The 19,833-nt window shown below is 32.7% G+C and overlaps 1 protein-coding gene and 1 long non-coding RNA gene across 3 annotated transcripts in view; one reads left to right on the forward strand and one right to left on the reverse strand.

Moving 5' to 3' along the window:
* Positions 1-19,833, reverse strand: part of LOC129732148 (rab3 GTPase-activating protein catalytic subunit) — a 335,897-nt gene that overhangs the window by 197,458 nt on the left and 118,606 nt on the right. The gene's annotated exons all lie outside the window — the stretch shown is intronic.
* LOC129732150 (uncharacterized) overlaps positions 1-19,833 on the forward strand; it is a 202,403-nt gene that overhangs the window by 135,801 nt on the left and 46,769 nt on the right. The gene's annotated exons all lie outside the window — the stretch shown is intronic.

A 19,833-nucleotide genomic window follows, 5' to 3' on the forward strand; every position in this document is an offset into this window, starting at 1 on the left:
TGAAATTCTTCAAAAAATCTAACACACAAATGTTCTAGTATTTTCTCAAATTCTCTCTCAGTTGAGATATTCATAAATAGAAAAATACATTACACTAATGAACTAACACCGAGTGCATGAATGGTTTAAGCTGAAACAGGTTTGCGAAGGCAGTTTTCATTTGGCACAAATGCTAGCCCATGTTGTTTTCCATCCTGTGCAGCAGGTAGGTGCTGCTAGCAAACCGAATTTGAATCTTCGTTGGTCGAATCGTTCCACTACCGAGAAGGATTATTCCAGTATATGACAAACCAAAGGCAAATGAAAATTTACATATTTCTGTGTACGAAATGTTGGATTTGTCCTTACGGCGCAATATCAAACCGGTCGGAATGTGTTACTCAATGCAATATTGGATGGGGTATAATAATCAAATTAAACGACACAGTAGAATTCCCGAACTATCTGACTTGTGAGCAGCTTTCAATGTTAGATTAGGAATTTCATTATAATATTCGCAAGAGTCGTAAATCATTCACAAGTGAAGGTCAGTAGAACGTACCGCAGGGGCTCCAAAAATAAATCATGGATCCAAAATAAATCATGCACATACATATATGGACCAAATGCGAAGCGCTAATTGCGAGATTTCTCGAAGCCGTGCTATTATTCTGAACCTTATGCCAAATATGACTAGTAATGAAACTAGTTTTACACACAAGTACAGACATATACAATCACAGGTATTAGCCAACACATCGAGCCTCTATAAATTTAGATAAAAAATTGTAAAGAGTTCAATTGCATTATTTTATCGAAAAATTTTAGCCCCGTATTTTTTCGTTTGGCACTTAGGGTGAGACTTTCTGAAATTAAATGGTTCAAAAAACTGATTTTTTCCAAAATTTTCAATTTAATATATTTTTAACTTTAGAACCGGTTGACCGATTTCAATTTTTTTGTCATCAAATTGGAGATAATTCTTGAGCCTCCCAAAGTAAAATACCTAACCGTACCTACTTCAAATAAAAATAACTATGCCGAAAATAAAATACAAACCGTATTTTGAAATTTTCGAGGGTTCGAGATCCAGAAGACCCTATCGTTTCAATTTTGTTTTTATTTCTCTATTGTCGATGGCTTGAGATTCAAGAGACCCAGTCGTTTTACCTATTATCTAATCCTCAGCTAATTTTACACATAAAATCAAATTTTCAAGTAGGTTTTTTTTTATTTTTGAGATAGAATTTTGTTAATCTTTGGGATTTAAGTTGCGTCACCATCAAGCGTTACAGTAACCAAGCGTCTCCATTGAAAAAGGTTACTGCAACCCTTCAATGGAGAAAAAAGATACTAATATTACGTGATTTTTTTACGCGGATTTTCGAATTAACGCGTTTTTTCTACGTAATTGAAAAAAGTTTCCGATGATATTCGAATTTACGCGGGTTGGGCTCCACTCTCCGATAGATCCGAAATGACCGTCAAAGAAAACAATTTCAAATACTGGTCGTAGAGCGTCTCGGTTGTTTTTAAAGCCTTTCTTGGTGGTTTACTTTACGCAGATTTTTTAATTACGTTGTTTATGCGGTTTTCTACAAGGTATGTATCCCACGCGTAAAAAAACCTGACTGTAGCATTTTGGTAATGTCGAGGACATGAGCCCAAAAGACCCAATCGTCTTTTTTTAAAATTCCTCAGCTAATTTTACACACAACATCAAATTTTTGGGAAGTTTTTTTTTTCATTTTGGAGATAGAATTTTGTTAATCTTTGGGATTTAAGACGAGTTTTCATCAAGCATCACAATAATCAAGCGTCTTCATTGAAAAAGGTTGTTGCAGTAACCTTTTTCAATGAAGACGCTTGATTATTGTGATGCTTGATGAAAACTCGTCTTAAATCCCAAAGATTAACAAAATTCTATCTCCAAAATGAAAAAAAAACTTCCCAAAAATTTGATGTTGTGTGTAAAATTAGCTGAGGAATTTAAAAAAAAGACGATTGGGTCTTTTGGGCTCATGACTTCAATTGGGAAAAAATATATACAAATAGCATTTTATTATTGTCGATGGCTAGAGATCCAATCGTTTTACCTACTTTTCTATTCCTCGGCTATTTTTTTTTTATTTTGGAAATGGAATTTTGTTAATCGTTGGGGTTTAAGGGGTGTCTCCATAAAGCATTACATTGCTGTAAGCGTCTCCATTGAAAAAGTTTGCTCTTTAATTGAAAAAAATCAGATAATAAGATCAGGTGTTTATTACGTAGATTTTCTTACGTAAATTTTCAAATTAACGCATTTTTTTTCTACGCGTTACCGCGGTAATTCAAACATAAATTAGCGGACTAATCGTTTTATCTATGTTCTATTTTTCAGGTAATTTTACACATAACATAAAATTTTCAAGGAGTTTTTTTTGGGGATCCAAAAACCCAATCGTCTTTTTTTTGCAATTCGTCAGGTAATTTTACACATAACATCAAATTTTTAACAGCTACCAGATATAATTGGCGCCGTTAAACATTAAATTGTATTTGTGCCGTGTCAAATAAATTATAGATTAAGAAAAAAAAAATCAAATTTTTAAGGAGTTTTCTCTTTCATTTTGGAGTTAAAATTTTGTTATTCTTTGCGATTTAGGATGCGGGACTTCACCAAACATTATAGTAACCAAGCGTCTCCATCGAAAAAGGTACCTGCAACTTTTCAATGGAGAAAAGAATTACAAATAGTATTTCACTGTTGTTGATGGCTTGAGACCCAAGAGAACCTATCGTTTTACCTATTTTTCTATTTCTCAGCTAATTTTACCCTCACAATCAGAGTTTTAAGGATTTTTTTTTCATTTTGTAGATAGAATTTTGTTAATAGTTGTGGTTTAGGATGCGTCTCTATCAAGAATTACAATAACTAAGCGTCTCCATTGGAAAAGGATTCTGCAACTGTTTAATAATAATAAAGTCAGGTTGTTATTGTGTGGAATTTTTTTAAGCGGATTTTCAAATTACGCGTTTTCTTACGCGTTACCGCGTCAACTAAAAAAAAAAAATTAACGGATAATCGAATTAACGCGGAATGGGAACCAAAAACGTATAAATTTTCATTGAGTAAAAAGCTCAGTTAAAAATACCCTCCACCCTCCGAAAGATTCAGAATGATCGTCAAAGAAAACATTTTTAAATAGTGGCCGTAGAGCGTCTCGGATTTTATCTAAAGCCTTCTTTGATGGTTTACTTTACGCGGATTTTCTAATTGACGCGTTTTTGTTACGCGGATTTTTGAGTTGACGTGGTTTTTTTACGTGGATTTTGGAACTATCGCGATTTTTATGAGGTATACATCCCCGCGTGAGAAAACCAGACTGTAATATTTTGCTGTTGTCGGGGGCTTGAGACCCAAAAGACTCAATCTTTTTATCAATTGTTCTATTCCTCAGTAAATTTTACACAAAAAATCAAATTTGTGAGGTTTTTTTAAATTTAGACATAGAATTTTGTTAATCTTTGGGATTTAAGATGCGTCACCATCAAGCATTACAGTAACCATGCGTGTCCATTGAAAGAGGTTACCTTTTATGAAGGCGACTCGTCAATGAAGAAAAAGATACAAAAAGTATTTTGCTATTGTTGAGGGCTTGAGACCCAAGAAAGCTAATCGTTTTACCTTTTTTTCCATTCCTCAGCCTCAGCAATTTTTTAGAGATTTTTTTTTTATTTAGGAGATAGAAATATGTTAATCTTTGGGATTTAAGATGCGTCTCCATCAAACATTACAGTAACCAAGCGTCTCCATTGAAAAAAGGCTACTGTAACTCTTCAATGAAGAAAAAAAGATACAAATACAGTTAGGTTTATTTTGCGCGGATTTTTTCGAGGTTTTTCTTACGTGGTTTTTCGATTTGATGCGGTTGTTTACGCGGATTTTTTAATAAACGCGGTTTTTTACGCGTTACTGCATTAATTCAAAACAAAAAAAAATCGCGGATTTTCTAGTTAACGTGTGAAAAAAGTGTAAGTGATTATTGAGTAAAAGATTTAAACAATAAAAACCCTCCGCTTTCCGAAAGATTCGAAATGAACGTCAAAAATTAACAATTTTGAAAACTTGTCGTAGAGTGTCTCGTGTTTTTTCTTTAGGATTCATTCTTGGTGGTTCGGATTTTTTCATTAACGCGATTTTTTTTCGCAGTTTTTTACACGTTTTTACAAGTTATGCATCCCCCGCGAAAAAAAAACCTAACTGTAGTATTTTAATATTGTCGAGGAGTTGAGGCCCAAGTTACCCAATCGTTTCACCTATTTTTAACTCCTCAGTTAATTTTGAACATAACATACAGTTTTTATGGATTTTGTTTTTCGTTTTGCAGGTAGAAGTTTGTGAATCTCTGGGATAAAAGATGCGTCATCAAGCATTACAGTAACCAAGCGTCTCCATTAAACAAAATTTAATGCAACTCTTCAATGTAAAAAAAATACAAATAGTATTTTACTACTGTCGAAGACTTGAGCTAATTTTTTTATTTCTTTGCTAATTTTACACATAACATCAAATTTTTAAGGAGTTTTTTAAATTTTGGATATAGAATTTCGTTAATCTTTGGGATTTGAGATGTGTCTCCATCAAGCATTACAGTAACCAAACGTCTCCATTGAAAAAGGTTACTGCAACTCTTCAATGGAGGCGCTTGGTCACTGTAATGCATGATGGAGACTCATCTGATATCCTATAGATTAAAAAATGTCTGTCTCCAGGATAAAAAATATACCTCTGCAAAATTTGATATTGTGCGTAAAATGAGCTGATGAGCAGATTTTTGAGGAGCAAAGCGATTTTTTTAATCTTTTAATTTCAAAATGTGTCACCCTGTAAGCCAAACGAAAATACGGAAAAATTTTCGATCAATAGCAACTTTAGCGATTTCGAGCATGATCAAAGCAAAATTCATTCAAGTTGAACTATTTTGCGTGAAACTTAACCATTCGGTCTTTAAACAATTCCATTGAAAAAATTAATTATTTTATTGTAAGGGAGTAGATTTTTCTCTGGAAAAATAAGCAACATATTAAAAAAATTAGGAAAATTTAAATATTTGCAAAAAAAAAAAAACAAAATCCACTTAGTCTTTTTTATTATTTCCCATATTTTTCTGGATCTTTCCATGTTTATACGTTAATTATTATGACACTATCCAGTAAGACTGAATAATGGAAAATAATTATTGATGAAATGTAGGAACAGTAATGGGACCATTATATCGAAAAACTATAAAAGGCACTTATTTAGTGGACTAGCCAAATGAACAGAAATCCAGCTAGTAAAAATAGTAGCATTAGTACGAATAAACAGCAATCGAAATTTCATCAATTGAGATAAAATTTAATAAACGTGTAGATTTGCTCTTGTGAGAGAACAAAAACCAAATAGGTAAATAGCAATAACACGATTGGATAACGCTACAAAAAACAGGCGATAAGAGGACAACATAGCACAGGAAGATTTCCTTCTTAATTTAAATGCATGTTAATTAAATGTAATTCTACAGTCCTAACTACAGTTACTGTCCTAAAAACCTTGACAATAATTCGCAGTGGTAGTTCGGTCAAAATCGTGGTTCAATGTGATCCTGAACGAATGTTTGAAGCAAATTTTGATTCCGTTTCTTCAGAAACACAAGGAATGTGTTTTGACCTGGTAGAGCATCATTGCAATAAAGAGATTTCCATTGCATCGAAAAACACAAAGATTAATGAATAACCACTCGACTCCATTCCAACCAAAATACGCAACTCGACGAATCTGGCTCAGTGTCGCCCAATCAATGATTTCTTTGGGAATTTGAGTTTTTTAGTTTACCAAAATACCTGGAGAGTAACAAACAGCAAACAGTTGATTGGTAGAATGATGAGATGCATTCGAAAAATCGACGTGAAGGTCGTACACCGCTCTTGTTCCGACACCACGAAAAGATTTCGTCGGTAAGTCGATTACGGACATTTCTCAAATGTTGATTTTTTTTTCGTTAATAATGAATGTATCTTCATGAGTAATAAATCAGGTTTTCAATTATTCAGCAGTAGAAAAAAATCCAAAACTTGAGTTGTCACTCGTCAAATGTACTTATTGAAAAAAAACAATGATGAGCACGAGACACACTTTTTCGGTCAAAAGTGCAGAAATCGAGGTGAACTTAATTGCTTAGAAATTTTTAATTTTGTTCCTCCATTGATAAATTTTCAAGAATGGTAGTACAATCAGTGTTAATTCTTCCGAAGAATACTCAAAGGATTCGCGTTAGCATGAACGCATCCCAGCTCAAACTCTCAGCAAACTGTAATGATTCGCATCGGTTACGTTTTCATTTCAAAATCACTGAAACCATCAGCATTAGCACTTATTCACTGCAAACGAAAATAGAAGTAGCAATCATGCTCTTTTCGGAAAACCGCAACCAAACAACCCAATCCCGTGACTGATTTATGTGACAAACCAGGCCAGCTGCAGTTGTAGTCCCGAACGGTCGCGTCTGCAAAGGTCACCACCGCTATAGGCTCATCTCTGTCTGCTGCGAGTCTCCCATGAAAAGTGTGTAATTATTCTCGGAAATTCATCCGCAACTTTTCGACGGTTACGAATCTGTCCACGTCGTTTCCTAGATCTATTGTAAACCGTCTTTCTTCTCAACATGCAGATGAATGCTGCCACGTACTGCATGCATTACGTCTGGTTTTTTGTACGCCTTGCGCTGACAACGGGTGGTCTTTTAAATAGAGAACCAAGCTGCAGCATTGACGTAAAGCCGTCACTATATGCTCCAGTCATTCGTTCTCGAAAGGACTCCAAAAGCACACTGGATTTCAGCCTCTGTTTCAGGAATAATCGTCGCCCGCGCTGCTAAAATTTAGACGCTATTGAAATCTGTACCCAAAGAGGCGAGATGCAGGAAACGTTTGCTGCACAGTCACAAAACATTCTTCATTCCAATTTTGTTGCAAATGGACGGTAGGGTAGTAGAAGTAATTTTGAAACTGCCGTCAAATTAAACTAGAACATCTGTTTCGGAAAATGATGTTAGGTGGCAACCAAGCGGAAGCACGAAATTTCATCACAAACGGGCGAAATTTTATCCACTTACATGAATTAACAAGCAAACCGGTTAGTGCGGTGTCGTTCGTTGACAAAGGCGGTGTGAAAATAGCACATTCTTGTCCTGTTCAAGCTCTGTCCGCTGCTGCCCCTGGGAGGACTAGTACAGCCACAAGCAGAACAACAAACAAACCCAGATGTCATATACCCAGAGGACGTGACGATTTCGTCGAAATACGTTTGTACTGTGTAATAGAAGCTGACCACGACTAGCGTAGCCCGGAAATGTCGGGAAAATTGGACTCGTTCAATGATTGAGGAGAATGAAAAAGTCAGGTGGGTATGGTACATGTAGCGTGATTTGTTACTATGACATTTATTAATAAAACGGGTTCCCGCTAAAAGTTACCAAACTTAAAAACAAAGCGGAACAATCAAAGTTAGCTGGCCTTTGAACATTTCTCTCATGCTTTGTATTTGGTCGATGGAGTCATGAGCATTTACGATAAGCCACGTACAATCCATAATCCGCTACATCGCATTTTAATTTGCTTCCATTGATTAATTACCATCAAACAACTTGTGCTAGTTTGCTGCTAAACTCTGTCGTCTCCGTCGTACGAAGGGCCTTTCGACAACACACTTCTCCGCCGTGTTTTCGACCGATAGTCATCATTCCCGATGCTGGTAGGCCAATATTTGCCCAGGGAGCAAGGGCCGCGCGATCAGGAAGATAAACAATGCACAGCGCCAAGCTGATGGTTAAATTGTCTACGGTTCGGCAAAAGTTTGAAGGAAGAATAAACGGCGCTAAGTAAAAAACATCAACATTAGCGGAACCCTTAGAAAAGTCTAGCGATGAAGCTCTAGTTTTATGGCTTAATTAATTCTGTTCGAAACAACCGAAACCGAACCCCTTTCCACCAAACGAGAATGTATTAAATACGTCTCAATTGAGTGGGTGGTATCGCAGCTGTTTAACCTAGGGTCGAAAGTTTCACTCTGGATGAAAACCTTATGATCTGCGTTTTCGAAGCTTCTGCACACTAAGATTTTAAATGCTTATTGAAAAGTTGTTCCATCAGTTTAACGAAAGTTTTTTTTCTAAGATAGTAGGTATGGTGTATCTATCCATTTCTGGCCAATCGGATTCAGAAGAATTAAACGCATAAATTCTCATCCAGAAGAGAGAAAGTTTGATAGCAGCTAGTTGTAAAATCTTGGAGTATATGCCTTTTTTCTTGAAAAAGAAGTATTACTATAACTTGGACCTCAAAAGAGCACGAAATACAAGTGAATTCAACAAAGCGGTGAATTTTTCGTATAGAGAGTAATTACAAAAAAAAGTGCCATGAGAATTCATCGCCCTAACCCTGGCTCCAGTATAATCATGATAAATCTTCATTAAATATTAAAAAAATGTTTATAAAGATTTATAGCCCGTTTAAGGGCGTGCTTTTGCACTAGAGAGTTGAGCATACTACGAGTACGCGTAAAGAGCAAAATATTAAATAATAGAGAGACTCACAGCACAATAATTTCGTGAAAGTTTTCTACTATCATATTTTTTTGTTCAGTTTTTCATTTAATTTTCTCTTTGCACTTTTCATTTCTATTTTTTTCTTTTTGCTTTACACTTTTTATTATTCAGTCTCTACGTTTTGCACTGTTATGTGTTATGATGTGTTTTACAATTTAATGTTCTTTTTTATGTTGATATTGTATTCTCACTAACTATTTTTTTCATTAACCTTTATTTTTTTTTACTTCGAACTTTTTATTTTTCACTTTATATATTTAATTTTTGATTTGTCATTTTTACTTTATGTTTTATAATTTTGAATAGAAATTTTCTTTAAGCTTTTAACTTTTTGTTGTTTGTTTTTTACTTTCAAATTCTTTCTTTGTACCTTTATTTTTTGCTTTGTACTTTTTATCTTTTATTTTACACTTTTAACTTTTTAATTCAAAATTTTCACTTTAGACTTTTACCTTTTGACTTTTACTTTTAACTTTTTATTTTAACTTTTTATTTTTTACTTTTAACTTTTAACTTTTTACTTTTTACGTTTACCTTTTTACTTTTTACTTTATACTTTATACTTTATACTTTATACTTTATACTTTATACTTTATACTTTATACTTTATACTTTATACTTTATACTTTATACTTTATACTTTAACTTCATACTTTATACTTTATACTTTATACTTTATACTTTATACTTTATACTCTATACTTTATACTTTATACTTTATACTTTATACTTTATATTTTATACTTTATACTTTATACTTTATACTTTATACTTTATACTTTATACTTTATACTTTATACTTTATACTTTATACTTTATACTTTATACTTTATACTTTATACTTTATACTTTATACTTTATACTTTATACTTTATACTTTATACTTTATACTTTATACTTTATACTTTATACTTTATACTTTATACTTTATACTTTATACTTTATACTTTATACTTTATACTTTATACTTTATACTTTATACTTTATACTTTATACTTTATACTTTATACTTTATACTTTATACTTTATACTTTATACTTTATACTTTATACTTTATACTTTATACTTTATACTTTATACTTTATACTTTATACTTTTTACTTTTTACTTTATACTTTATACTTTATACTTTATACTTTATACTTTATACTTTATACTTTATACTTTATACTTTATACTTTATACTTTATACTTTATACTTTATACTTTATACTTTATACTTTATACTTTATACTTTATACTTTATACTTTATACTTTATACTTTATACTTTATACTTTATACTTTATACTTTATACTTTATACTTTATACTTTATACTTTATACTTTATACTTTATACTTTATACTTTATACTTTATACTTTATACTTTATACTTTATACTTTATACTTTATACTTTATACTTTATACTTTATACTTTTTACTTTTTACTTTATACTTTATACTTTATACTTTATACTTTATACTTTATACTTTATACTTTATACTTTATACTTTATACTTTATACTTTATACTTTATACTTTATACTTTATACTTTATACTTTATACTTTATACTTTATACTTTATACTTTATACTTTATACTTTATACTTTATACTTTATACTTTATACTTTATACTTTATACTTTATACTTTATACTTTATACTTTATACTTTATACTTTATACTTTATACTTTATACTATATACTTTTTACTTTTTACTTTTTACTTTTTAATTTTTACTTTTGACCTTTTACTTTTTACTTTATACTTTATACTTAATACTTTTTACCTTTTACTTTTTACTTAATACTTTTTACCTTTTACTTTTTACTTTTTACTTTTTACATTTTACTTTTTACTTTTTACTTTTTACTTTTTACTTTATACTTTATACTTTTTACTTTTTACTTTTTACTTTTTACATTTTACTTTTTACTTTTTACTTTTTACTTTTTAATTTTTACTTTTTACTTTTTACTTTTTACTTTTTACTTTTTACTTTTTACCTTTTACTTTTTACTTTTTACTTTTTACTTTTTACTTTTTACTTTTTAATTTTTAATTTTTACTTTTTACTTTTTACTTTTTACTTTTTACTTTTTACTTTTTACTTTTTACTTTTTACTTTTTACTTTTTACTTTTTACTTTTTACTTTTTACTTTTTACTTTTTACTTTTTACTTTTTACTTTTTACTTTTTACTTTTTACTTTTTACTTTTTACTTTTTACTTTTTACTTTTTACTTTTTACTTTTTACTTTTTACTTTTTACTTTTTACTTTTTACATTTTACTTTTAACTTTTTACTTTTTACTTTTTACTTTTTACTTTTTACTTTTTACTTTTTACTTTTTACTTTTTACTTTTTACTTTTTACTTTTTACTTTTTACTTTTTACTTTTTACGTTTTACTTTTTACTTTTTACTTTTTACTTTTTACTTTTTACTTTTTACTTTTTACTTTTTACTTTTTACTTTTTACTTTTTACTTTTTACTTTTTACTTTTTACTTTTTACTTTTTACTTTTTACTTTTTACTTTTTACTTTTTACTTTTTACTTTTTACTTTTTACTTTTTACTTTTTACTTTTTACTTTTTACTTTTTACTTTTTACTTTTTACTTTTTACTTTTTACTTTTTACTTTTTACTTTTTACTTTTTACTTTTTACTTTTTACTTTTTACTTTTTTACTTTTTATTTTTTACTTTTTACTTTTTGCTTTCTACTTTTTATTTTTAACTTTTTACATCTTACTTTTGACCTTTTACCTTTTACCTTTTACGTTTTACTTTTTGATTCTTGATTTTTTTACTTTTTACCTTTAGCCTTTAACTTTCTGTTTGTTATTTTTCATTTTTAACTTTTATCTTTTTACCTTTAATTTTTTACTTTTCGCTTGGAACTTTATATTTTCAAACTTTTAATTTTCACTGTTTACTGTTTACTTATTACTTATTATTTTTTACTTTTTACTTTTCACTTTTTACGGTTTACGTTACCTTTTTACTTCTTCACTTTTCTACGTTTTACTTTTCACCCTTCATTTTCTACTTTTTACTGTTTGTGTAGTACTTTCTACTTTTTAACTTTTTCTATTACTTTTTACCTTTTACTATTCACTTTTTCGTTTCAAGTTTTACCTTTTTCTTTTCATTTTCTAATTTTTAATATTCACTTTTCTCTTCCTACAGTTGTTCTTCATTTCTGTTTTTTTACTAGATACCTCTTTCTGTCTACTTTTTACTTTATATTCTTCATTTATACTTTTTACTTTTCATATTTATTTTCTCTTTATACTTCTCACACTTTATTACTCACTTTTTCCTTTTTTCTTCTCATTTTTTACGTTTTACTTTTTAATGTACACCGTTGCCAAATTTCATTTACTACTTCTTATTTTTTGCTTCTTTATGTTGTTTTCACTGGTAACTTTTCCTTTTTCAATTTATACTTTCTATTGTTCGCTTTCCGCATTCTACGTTGTAGCTTTATTTGTTAACTTTTAAATAGTTTCATTTTGTTTTTAAATATTTGCCTTGCTTTTTAATGTTAACAGTTACTTTTACTTTATCATTTGTTCTTTCTATTTTTTTTGTTTTTAATTGTTACTTCTATGATTTGCCTTATACTTTTTAATATACATTTTCTCTTCTTTTTTTTGTTTTTGCTATTATTGAATTTTTACAGGTTACATAAAATATATGTAACCAAATAATTATAAGTGCACATATACAACCCTTTTCTCACTAGTTATTTTACTTACTAAAAGATAAATTATATATTTTGATTTTTTTCGTCATGCTACTGAATATTGGCATAGAATTGTGGTGATGGTAGAATTATTCATTACTCGTGTTCCAGCTCTATTGCACAAATTACAAAGTACATCATTCAACAGAAGACTTAAATTTGAGATTGTTTTCAGTTCAGAGTGCACTCTATTCTTCTATTAGATTCAGTCATATTAAGTGCGAAACGAGAAAGTTGTGGATCCACTACTTTACTATTGAAGGGGCTTCGAAACTGGAATGTAAATTCATTGTTTCGCTGATAGTTCAACACGCTGGAAACACTTCTCTAATTGCAACCAGCACTTGATGGCTTCTCGAGCTGCGTAGAATGTAAAATAATCCCACAAATATCACAGCATAATATATCTTCAACTCAGGAGTCGGAGATAGTAAAATGAGGAAAAATGACTCCTATTTTGTTTCTCATAAACTGGACCGGTTTTCGTCCTGTCTTGCAAATCTTGTAAACCTAAATTGTTGTTTATCCTCATGCTATATTGCCAACTGTGAAGAGCAACACTTCTGCTGGTTCGGCAAGCTCTTCATCAGCCAGAATTATCCACATCCACTTCTCATTGGGTTGAATGTGGATCGGGAGGCTCAATTGTTCAACCGAATCTATGAAACGCAAGAACGGTAGCCACTATGATAATTAATGAAGTGCATGTGAAGCAATATTCCACAGCGCCACAATAATGACTCAATTAATATGCGATTGTGTTATCTAACCAACAATAAACCGGAATCTCTTCATATTTCACGTAGATTAGTTTCTGATCCATTGGCTATGCAGAAAACGACCAGCGTCTTCCGGCTAACAATCCGTAGCCGTTTCACACCACTTTCTCGTTTCGGATATAAATCGTCAGCTCGTAAAGTGTTGTTCCTTCCCACAAAACTGTTTTTTTTTTACTCTTCTTGTGCCTCCCGGGGGAAATCCTTCGGTTACCGGATTCCCTCTAAGCTGTGTGTGGGTTTTTCGGAAAAGGCGTGCTGTGATTTACACTTTCTTATCAAGATTATGTGTGTCCCTGGCTTGGCCTACGCATGGTCCGGGTGCTGCGGCTGTTTTTACGAGCCACGACCATTTCGTTTTTTTGAGGATGCGAACAAGTGACACGTTTTCGTAGGTTCTTGATACACAGGACGACCTGTCCCAGCTGTGGGTGCGCGTAAAAGAAAATGTGTAGTTGTTAGACTGGTTCAAAGTAGTGACTATTGACAAGGTAAGTTGTGTAAATTTACATAGAGTATTCCGTTTTAGTATTCAGTTAAACGATGTACAAAATTTCGTAAAAACCGGTGAAGTTGAGCTTCCCTAATCTATACCTCAATACATTGTTGGAATAACTGCATGTGTGTACAACTGCATGAAAAGATTGGAGCAATAAAAAAGTTAATATTGAATTTCATAATTCATCGCTTTTGTACCGGATTGCCATGGTTTGTTTGCCTGGAGATAAAACATGCGTTTCGGTTTGACATTTCCGCTACCGGTGGAAAACATTTATGCCGTTGGCATGTAATATCAGTCGATTGTATCTATTAAATCTGAGGCTTCCAATGGCTCCCAGTTGTTTTATATTACTGGCTGTTACTTGGAGACTCAATTGCAATCATAAATTTCAAATCCAAGAATAAGGTATTAATTGATAGCTCAATTCACTATTCCATGTAAACATAATCTTGCACTTAAAATAAGCGTACGCTAAAGTTGTTGTCATTCAAAGTGAAAGAGGGCGTAGAACACAACCTACAACTTTGGATGAAAATATTCTCAGTCCTGAAACGAAATGAGCGAGATTAGCTTTCGTTATTGTCCGGGATATTCTGATTGATGGACGAACTTTATCAATCAAATTCAACTTTTGCGTTGGAGGACACGAGGTTAACCCATCAGTCTGATCAGCATCAGCAGCAGCCGGCGGTGAATGATTTCGGTATCTATGAATCATAGACAGTGGGAGTGAAGTGGAGATATAGAGCAGTCCTTTGGGCGATATCATTGAGGAACGTTCGCTTTTGGTGGCAAAACTTAGTGCAATCTGGCGTGAATAGACCCGGATCGAGAAAGGGGACAAAGCCGGGCGCACAGATTGTTATTGTGCGGCTTCCTGTCGAACGGTTTTATCACTATTTGATGTCATTTATTGATGGCATTGATTGAATAGTAAATAAACAGCCGAGTGCGTCTAGGCTGCGGCCATGGATATAGATTGCGCATTTTGCTCGGATGATTTATCCTGGACCGGCTTTCGGTGCGATCCATCAATATTGAAAGCGAAATCGAATGGCAACTGTAGAAATTTACGACTTGATGGAGTTTATTTATTTGCTGAATTGAATAAGAATTTTGCTCGCTTCATTTGCGGTATTGATTGAAATGCTGCTCGTGAATAAACTTTAAATTAGCGGTATTTATGAGAGGGAGGCAAAAAACTTTTGGGTATGTTATTTTTTATTTGATTGATCTGTTTTTGAATTTGTTCTCGAATTTACCAATTTAGCGAAGTTTTATCAACAGCTAATGATAGAAAATTGCAAGCAACTTTAGGTTGAAAACTTGAAAAATTTTAACAAGCAAGCTAGTAAAAATAATTGGTTTTATTCGAAATTGAAAGACTAAATATAATAATTATAATTTAGTTAGTCCTCAAATAATAAGTGTCTATATTCGAATATCCAAAGATAAACATTTAAAAGACAAGAGGAATTTTATACAATTTAAAACTAAAAATCATTTATCAAACCGGTAAAACAAACAAGCGCAAAAAATCAAACAATGACAGAGAAAATATAACTTAAAATTTGAACAAAACGTAAATAAATTTTGTAAACTAAAACTAAAGGTTCAACAGTTACATGCCAAGAACTGAATAGACAAATAGACAAGGGGACGAAAATTTAAAAAAAAGGATACTGGCAAAGCATAAAAGAGTGAATCGAGAAAATAATAATTTAAAAAAAATCTCAACAATGAGTGGCGATCAAAGTAACAGAAATTCTAGATTTTTCCAGCTTCTTATTTCTGAAAAAAAATGTCGCTTGAATAAAGAATCAAATCCATTTGAAATGATTTTAAAAATAAAATCAAAATTCAAAACTCACTCGCAAAGCTTTTACTTGTTACATTAAAAACAAAAACGAAAAATTCTCCTTTTTGTAACAAATTTGTTACATAAAAAAACAATAACATTCATTTCTAGTTAATTAACAATACATACCTGTCGTACTACCATCTCCAATTTATCCGGTGTACGTGTTTTAGATTGTTTTTCGCGCGTGTACGGAATAGAGAAAAAAAACGTTTCAAGAGCTGCCAGGTATATTATTTCTCCATGTAAGAGGCAAATGTTGACACCTTCAAGTGCCCTCAAATCACATCACAATCTGTAAATTCTATGTGTTAGAGGAAGCAAAAACATCTATAGCAGGTGGACGCAAGCCATGTTCAAAACACAGATTCATCGCTTTATGAAAAACAAATGGGTTTGAAGTTCCGCATATATCAAAATTTTCCCTCGACAAAAGCGAAAAAAAAGTAACTAGTTTTTATGATTAACTCATTAAAGTCCCCAATTGAAGGATTTCCCTTTCAGAATTCAATGAAACTTTGTGGGTGCGTAGGCATTATTAGTATTTCCCTATTCAACTTTGCATTTTTTTAAATCATCTGTATTCACATTTGGAAAGGGTTGAAGTTATTTTTATAAATCGATATATCTTAATAACGACAAGAGATAGAGAAAAACTGTCAAGGAATGACTTCTAGAAAATTGCCGTAATTTTTATGAAAATATTTTGACAAAATTGAATTTAAGATCCTACACTGAAAAAAAAAATCGTTGTAAAAACAAAAAGTGATTTAAAAAAATCAGTCATCTAAGTTTTTCTTTTCAAAATGAGTTTTACAGATAGATAATATAGTTGCCTAAAACTTTTCCATAATTGACGCGGGATCACATCTTTTCGCTTCTGAGACCATAACCGTTCGGTAATAAGAGAAATTGTCAGAGGATGGTTTTTAGGGTTCTGAATTTTCATTTAGAATAAAAAAATCGAATAAACCTATATTTTTCCATACGACGTTTTTCATTTTTGCTTTCAAATGACCATGTATGGAGGAGTTTGAGAAAGCTTTTGTTAGAATATTTTTTTCAGAAGAGTTCTAGGCAACTGAATTGTCAATTTGAAAAACTTATTTCGAAAAAAATCTGAGATGATCGATTTCTTCGAAATACCGTTGTTTGTTTTTGGAAACAAAACAGTGTAGTATCTCGAAATTCATTTTTTCAGTATTTAGACAATTTCCTAATAAACATCCATTGACTATTTTTCTCTTTCTCGTGTCATTGTTGAGATATATCGGTTTACTGAAAAAACTTGAGCTCTCTTTCAAAAATTTGTACAGATAAATTAAAAAAATATGAGAGCTGCTCAGAGTCGTAAGGCCTACACACAGTATGCTGCCAGCCCCTCTGTCGAGCTAGCGCGAAATCCCTTAATTGAGTAAAAGAACTCTAATTAAAAGCTACCGTTTTGTATGGAAGATTCATAACAATATTTTTAAGATGGTATCAAACTATGATATTTTCATGAACAGTGCTGATTTGCGGAATTCAGACATATACGAACACGCTACGCAGAAAAGTTACATCAATTAGTTCGATTACATTTAATCTCGAAATTAAAAAAAAAACGCATTTACTACGCATTTCCCAACTTCCACATCCCAAAGTTGGTCTAGTATTTCAACGCTTTTTTTCGTTAGTGATGTCGATGAAACGCACACCCCCTGTTGACCTGAAAGCTTCAACACCCGTCAAACAGTAATTTTCGGCCTCTCCAGCCGAACCAATCAAACGTAGCACATGATCTAAATGAGTGATACATTTTTTGGAGCCAACATTGGCAACTGGTTGATTACTGTTTTGCTGTTAAAGAGTACAGTTTCCAATTTGCTGCACTGTGATTTTAGCGGTGCGCTGCTACACAGTATAGAAGCCACAGTAACCTGCAATTGCCCCGGCGCGGGGTCAACCCGAGACTCCGGGGGCGGCGCTGAACTGATGGAAGCCCGAAGCAATTTCGATTAGAGGTGCTAATCAAATGTGTTCACTTTTTTCTATCGGTTTCATGCGAGCGGAATGCCGCTGCACATGGTGTTACATGCTTAACACATGCTGACCCCGAACCGCCGCCACGCGTGCGACCGTTTGGAGACCCACATTTAGACTGTTCGGCTTGGGTTGCTATTTAGTATTGCTAAAATTATCCGCGAATAGCGAAGCCTGTAATAATCACTTTGATAAATAGCGGTGATTTATGCCGTTTTGAACGGATATTGAAGCAAAATGAGAAGGATTGTAATAACTTATACTTTGTGGGGCAACAAAGTTTAGACCTTTGAAATGTGTTACATTGAAAAGCACCGTTTTCTAGCATTTTAAATAAATTAAGTTAATTGAAATGGTGAGCCCAAATTGTTTACAGCTGTGTTCCAAATGAAATTCAACGTTCCAGCACTACTTCAGAGTAGCAGCATCACAACTCAATGCATTGTTACGTTTGAACCACAGAAACCTCTCCAGCTTCCCGCCAAGGCAAAGTTCTCGAATCAAGAATTGCTAAATCGCGTGTGTGCAATGCGAAACGAAGCATTCCTCGCTTGTCGGATAGGTACACATACGTATGCCACAAACAACAGGGAAATACTTTCTACTTGCGGATATAAATTAAATTAACTTAGAGCTTAATTAAATTAAACAAGAGGTACTATGATTGTAGTGTATGTGGATGTTGGCAACAAATGATGTTTGTTCTATGCCATAAACATAATTCATAAGTTAACTTGGTAACACACCATGACGGCTGAAGTGTGATAACATGTGTTCCGCTTTTATTGCTTCCCATCAGATCATGGCAGACGCTATTCTTGATTCCAACCAGCCTCAAGTGTTCCACGGCGGATAACCTTTAGTTGATTTCAAGGACCACCAACCCGTCAGCTAGGGTATTACGCGCCCTCGGCAGAGTTAGGTGGGATCCCATGGACTGCTGATTGCAATGAAGGCCGGTTATCAATCAAAGTGACGTCGCCAATTGTTGGTCAAGTTTTGAGCAATAACTTATCTTCTGGCAAATTTCTCACAACCCGTAGTTTCACTCTCGCCACAATTTTCTGCTGTCGATGTGCATTCCGTTCGTACGTCGAGTAGTCTTCTGGATAGATTCCCAACGCGTTTCCAATATAATCAAATGTTGTAAACAATACACCTCACAACAAAACACCGGGATGAGCTCCACTCGTTACTCCCTGCGGCTTGGCTTTCCTCCATTCCGCGCTTCAATATCAACGCATCGGCCATCGTCGCTCTGCAGTGGATCTCGGTGGCAATCTCTGGGCCACTTATCCACTTACCCACCAATAGAAGTAAACTATTATTATACGCACGTATCTGCGGTACAGATTGTTTTACGCGATTCTCGTTAGTCGCTACGGTTTCTACGGCTGGTTTGCAGTGGTTTTCCAGTTGACCGTGGGAACTGTATTGGTTTTATGAGCAGGCTTCTCGACCGCAGCCCAGCTTCGGTGTGTTCGACAGCTAAGAAGTATTGTTTCCGTTTCCGTTTGTTGATAGTGAAGTGTATATGTATGTACAAGGGGTGTAGTGCGGAAGATATTTGTTTTAGCGCATCAAGAGAAGAAATGCGATCCAATTTGAACGTATGATTTGAAGGAAGGATTTCAATTTTATACACACACTGAAAAAAACCTTTCGTTTATTTCAAGTGTACAAAATAAAAACATCTATTTTCTTATCGCTTCGAAATAATATCTATAATATGCAGCCAATGTTAGATATGGGTAATTCTATATCTACAACTCAACTAAAAATGATTATGGAAGTAGAGTAATATCTTTTTTGCTGAAGCATGCCTCACGGGATATTTTTAAACTGTTCTTCTCAACTGAATTGGAATAGAGATAATTTCAATCTAAATTGGAATAAAGATAATTTCAAGGAGCTAAAAAATGATGCAACACGCAGAAGTAATCGTGAATCAGCTCTGCGTGTGTCTATTATTCTGACAGACAAACGCTTAACTTTCAGAGATGGCAAAATAATTTAGGATATTTGTGCTTATGCCAATCTTAGGCCATATGTTCATCTCATTAAACATTGACACTCAATATGAAACAACAGAACATTTTCTAGCCAAACCAGTCTACCAATCCATGGAATGGAATCATTGAAACTTAGTTTAGGGTTCATGTAAAGGAGGCATCAATAATCGAAAATTCAAAAATTGCAATCAACCACAGAGAACAAATTCGTCTTATTGCTCTACACGGTTATTATTAGTTGCACAACTAAGTTCATACTGTAATTTTGACGTAAAAGTACGCCTTATGACAGCAAATATAACAATACAAATTAAAAAACAC

The sequence above is a fragment of the Wyeomyia smithii genome, chromosome 3 (assembly GCF_029784165.1).
Source record: "Wyeomyia smithii strain HCP4-BCI-WySm-NY-G18 chromosome 3, ASM2978416v1, whole genome shotgun sequence".
NCBI lineage: Eukaryota > Metazoa > Arthropoda > Insecta > Diptera > Culicidae > Wyeomyia > Wyeomyia smithii.